This window comes from Marmota monax, unplaced genomic scaffold, assembly GCF_021218885.2.
Source record: "Marmota monax isolate L192 unplaced genomic scaffold, Marmota_monax_Labrador192_F-V1.1 WCK01_AAM20220418_F8-fsc00082, whole genome shotgun sequence".
In the NCBI taxonomy this organism is placed as follows: Eukaryota; Metazoa; Chordata; class Mammalia; order Rodentia; family Sciuridae; genus Marmota; species Marmota monax.
Window position 1 is genome coordinate 2,826,494 of NW_026695207.1, and position 5,521 is coordinate 2,832,014.

The 5,521-nt window shown below is 40.3% G+C and overlaps 1 long non-coding RNA gene across 1 annotated transcript; it reads left to right on the forward strand.

The window, feature by feature from the left end:
- The first annotated feature begins 2,069 nt into the window (after nt 1–2,069).
- On the forward strand, nt 2,070–5,215 carry LOC124083625 (uncharacterized). The gene is made up of 2 exons (XR_006848839.1): nt 2,070–2,282; nt 2,962–5,215. It is a non-coding gene; the product is annotated as an uncharacterized LOC124083625 (long non-coding RNA).
- The last annotated feature ends 306 nt before the right edge of the window (nt 5,216–5,521 follow it).

Consider the following 5,521-nt stretch of genomic DNA (forward strand, 5'->3'; position numbering starts at 1 on the left):
GGATCTTTCCTCCAGGGAGCCTGGTCCCCCATCACTCTGGGCATTCTGGGGCTGGGAGCTGGCTCAGTTCCGGGAACTACGGTCTGGAACCACTTCCAACTTCATCATAGCCCAGGTTTTCTACAAAGAAGAGCTGCATGCCAAGACTAGCTTCTGGGAGGATGCAAGCCCAAGCAGGGGAGGTGAGGCCAGGACGAGAGCGGAGCAGGGCCGCGAGGGAGCCGGCACCAACCCCAGCAGGTTCGGGGCTCACTCCACTTGTTCCTAGAGCCCCAACGTTCAGATGGCATCATCCTAAAGCCCAGGGACCTCCCAAGAGCATTTTTGTAATATTAGAAAACTATAAATCTCTACCAATAGGAAATTAATCCATAGTCAATTGCAGTTACACATAATGAAATGTTACACAACCTTTAAAAAGGTTAACATGGATATGTTTATTTAAGAAAATGTTAATGGGATTGTAAAAGTAAGTTGCAGAGATGTATATATTGTATTATCCCATATGTGTATGAGAAACTGGGTGTTAAAATACTTTTGTATTTTTCTAAAATCTCAAAAAACAAAGGATATTAACAAATGTGAGCAATCTGAGGGGTGGGGATAATTTGGCAATGCTTGTTAATTCAGATCTAAAAACAGATGACGAAGTGATGGTAAGATGTAAACTCGGTTATAGCACTTAGAAAGTTCAAACTGTCAGAAGGCATTTCAGAAAGTATATAACTAAGAGTTCCGAGATTTCATTCCAGAGAAGCATATCCAAAGCTGCCTTATGCTATTAAAAATGATTTTCAATTAATTTTGTTAATTTAAGATGCAAACAAGAGAAAGCATAAGCCAAAGCTTTCACATTCTAAGAAAATCTTTGGAGAATACACAGAAACTACAGAATCCAATCAGATTTGCAGAATGGATGTTGGGAAACAGGGTTTTTCCTCTCCATTGAAGTATTTTCGAGATTGAAGTTGTAATACCAGTAATGAATTGGTGATGCTTTTCTTTAATAAGTGGAGAAATAAGTGAAGATGGATAGGTAGGTAGATGAGGCAGGGAGACAGATATTTAGAGGTGATACAGTATTTACATTGGGTATCTGAAAAGCTAGGCTACATCTCAGAATCAGATATTCAATGAAACTATAACTTTGGGAAAGTTATTCTATAGTTTTAAGATAATGCTCAAAATACCTAGTACTCATTATTATAATAAATTTTTTAAAGTAAATTCACAATCCAATATATTGTCAGTGCTAAGCTTCGAGTGGGGGATTACAGGTGACTTTGTTTCCTTTTGCTTTATTTACTTTCATGTTTTCTAAAGAGAACTTGCACGCTAAATAATATATGTTTGAATCATAAAAACAAATAATGAAAGTATTCTGATGTTAAGTCAAGGTCTGGAAGCAATGACAGGAATATTCTCATTATTTATTCACATATGAGCATACCATTTCCATGTCCTAGGGTATTTCTTGTGAACTGATGAGGAATAGGTCATTTTTAACATGACTCACAAAACACCTGCTAACTACTTTCAAGGACTCAAGATCTAGTTTAGTAATTTACAAGGTATATTTTACTTGCAACCATATCTTTGAGATTCTGTTGGGGAAATCTCTTAGTCTGAAAGATAACAGATTTACTCATTAAAATACTTAAATCCAAATGTAATTCATACCCAGCTGTCAGGCAGAGATCAAATGCATTAACTTCATCAATGATAAAACAGTAATCAGAGCCAGGACTATTACCCTTATAGTTCTCAAAGGGTTGAAAGTCCAAGGGACATCCTGTATAATAAGCTCCCGAGTCCAAAGGCTGGGAGGATGGAGTTCTGGTGTCCAGGGCAGGAGAAGAGAGAGAAAAAAAAAACTTGCATTTTCTCTGACGTTTTTGGTCTATCCAGGCCTGGCCAATTGGATGGTATCCTCTCATTTTGAAGGCAGAGCTTCCCCACCTCAGGCCACCAACTCACATGCCCATCTCCCCTGGAAACGCCCTCCCAAGCACACCAGGAGCAGTGCCTTGCCAGAGCTCTAGGTATTGCCTAATCCAGCAGAGCTGATCCTGAACTGAAGCCCCACACATCTGCACATTAGCCAGGTTGGGAGCCAGCTTTGCTCTCCCTCACCTCAGCAGCTCGGTGCTCTGCGTTCAGACCCCTCGGATGGCCTCAAGCCCTCCCGTGACGGGGCCACTGTCTGCCTCTCCTGCCTGATCCTGTGCCCCTCCACGCCTCACCAGTCTCACAGCCACGCTGGCCTTGTGTCTCTTTGCGTGGTAAGTTCCTTCTTGCCCCAGACAGGCTGTTTCACCACCTGGAAACCACGTCCAGGCTCTGACCGGATCAGTCCCTTCTGCCTTCCAGACCTTGGAACAGGGACCTCTCTTGTCCACTGTCCCACCCCACCTCATCACAAAATAAGGATAAGAATTCAAGTGTGCTGATCATTCCTTCCACATCCTCTTATGCTCCTGCTACAAACAAATGGGTTTTAAACTGTGCATTTATGCCCTACAAGGGAGGGGTTTATGCCATCAGTTTTGTGAAAGGTGACAGATACTTTTAATAGAATCAGAAAACACTGGAAGAGAACAAAAGGCTTTAGAGTGTGCCTCACTCCATAAAAATAAGTATTGTTGGGTGAAATTTTAATCCCATTTCTGTGTGTGTGTGTCGAATCCTGATGCAAAAGACATTCTGCTTCTCGGCTGAAGATCAAATGTGTTTGATAGTTACTCTGTGAACCTGTAGATCCCATCTTTCATCTCATCTGTTACTGTCTATCACGATACCTCTCTTGTACAATAACTGTGAGAATCAAATGGGTAAATATTCAGAAGGTGCTTAGAAGAGTTGCTGGCACTTTGGAAGCACCATGTGGGGTATTATGTAACATTATATTTATTTATATGTATATATTTTTGTTCACTAATTTATCTGCAATGCCTGTTTTAGGGCCTGGAACACTAGCCCTGTCCATAAAGATCGGTTGGATAAAGAGAAAGGACCCTGTGACATAAGCCACCTTGTGTCTTCTTCTGGGTGGGAGGATGAGGCTTTCCCATTATCAAGTCTTTCCACTTCCTGCTCCACCATGGTTCTTGACTCAGGGTCACCTGGGCAATACAACTATGTTTCCTTGTCTGGCAACCTCTGAGCCTTGCATCAGAAGGTTAAGTAAAGGCAACCTAAGATCCAGTATGAGAACTTCATTCATGAGTGAAATCACATTTTTCTCCATCCTCTTTCAGAAAAATGTTTCTTTGACACCAAACTCTTGGCAGCTGCAGGAAGAGGCCAACATGCCTAATGTAGGCACAACTGAACTGTTCCTTCTACTCTGAGATCTCCATCACCCACATCTGAGGGCATCCAAGTGAGGGCAGTGTGGGTGATTAGCATTGTTAGAACTAGCCTCTCATCCAGAAGGACGGATTAAATTTCCACTCGTCCAAAGTCAGGAGTATCTCCTGAGCCTGTTATCATTAGAAACAAGCTAATGGTTCCAGTTCTGAAGGTGGCTGATGCAGGAACAATCATACATACATCACACCCCGCTTTGTTCCCAGGCCACCTTGCAGGGTAACATAACCTCAGAACACACCACTGTCTAAATAAGGAAATAACTGGTGGGAATCACATGAAGGCAGATTTGGAGTTAATATGGAACCTGAGCTGGCCAATGGGACTGTAATCTATGGAACTGGCTGCTAGCATAGTGGAGAATGTCCATCATTGGAGGTGTTCGCCTGAGGACCACATGACCACTTCCCTCCATGAGAGCATTTGCAGGACTCTCCACAGGGAATTCCAAGGTCCCTTCTCTTCTTGCGTTTCCCAGTGCTACAGTCACTCCAACAACCTCATCTTGACACTTGCCATCCTCCTGCAAGAATATTGGTCTCCAACACTCATCTGCATGATGTGACGGCATCCCACGCTCTTGTTGTGCTCAGTCTTGATTGGCTGCACCAGGTGGCTGCTGCATTTACCCACATTGGAGGTCAAAGGAAGGAGGCTTCACTCATGATGATGTGAGGATGTTCCAATGCACCCTGGGCTCGATGAAGAAATTGGCAGTGTACTTGGAAAAATATCAGCCTTTTCCAGAGTGAAAATTCAAGTGTAAAATCTGCTTCTACACCAGAGCCTGCCACTCTTGTTTTGGGGTGGGAATAATTATTATATCTTAGATTTTTCTCTTTAGAAAAAAGTTCAAGTAGGATTTGCACAAAATTGTAAGAACATTTTTAAAGATTTTCTGATGTATAAAGAATATGACTTTGAATGTGTGGATCTGGATAAAGGATATAATTTTGTGTAGGATGGTGACTTCAAATGAAAAGGTAGCGTTGTTATTTTAAAAAGGAGTGGAATGTGCTTCATGGAAAACCAAGCCTATACTAGGTAGTTTACTGTTTGCAAGTTTCATGTGTATCAAAAACAAATGTTTCTCAGGAAAGAATTATATGTTTATTGTTTTCACTACAGGTACAGTCTTCAGACAGCTTCCCTCGGTCACTCAGTAAATGCTTACTGCATAAGGAATTACAGCAAGAATATTTATGTCTATTGCTTTTAAGTTTTTGGAAGATGGGAGAGATGGAGGGATGATTGGTGTGCATACATGGATGTTCGCTAAAATGTCCAAACTATTTTAGGGTTTGTGGATGGAATTAACTCTTATTTAATGTTTTTTGAAAGAACTGTCAGAGAAGAGGTTGAAGAGATTGTTTTCTTTTCACTGGGTGTTTTGTTTTGTTTTATTTTGTTTGCATTGCAATTCTTATTACATATATATAACACAATTTTTCATATCTCTGTTTGTATATAAAGTATGTTGACACCCAATTTGTGTCTTCATACATGTACTTTGATTAATGACTGGGAACATTTTAAAGAGAAGAAATACTGAGACCTTTCTGGTTTTATTTACTCAAAGTTATACTGAAATGTTATTTCAAATTGAATTAAAATTTCACAAGAATTAGGCACATGCTCTTGAAGACAGATTATGTGAATGTGAAATATGATGAAAAGGGAATGAAGAAATGCACGATTCAGATTCATGTATTTAAAAAGGAAGGAATTGTTTTGACCTTGAACTGGATGTGGCACCCCTCCTGTAAATTAAATCCTTAGAAATGAGCTTCTGGGAAAATTGCATTCTAGAATATGTTAATAAATTATTAGAATATGTGAAAAGCCACATGAACATCATCGCTGTCATATTTTTACTACGTGAGAAATTGAAACAGGAATTTTAAAAGCATGCGATTTAAACCTAACAAGCCACATGTGAACATAAATAACACATTTTAATAAAAATTTATATTTTTCCACTCTCCCCATCTCAGGAATGAGTGGCATTGTTTTAAATTTTTGCACATCTAGTGTCTGGTTAAGACAAGGAGCTGGATCCACAGCTCTGCTTCTGCATTCAATCATAGGTCATTTGGGTTGACGGGTCTAAGAAAATTTGGTCTCATAGGGATACAGAGCTGCAAAAGGCAGG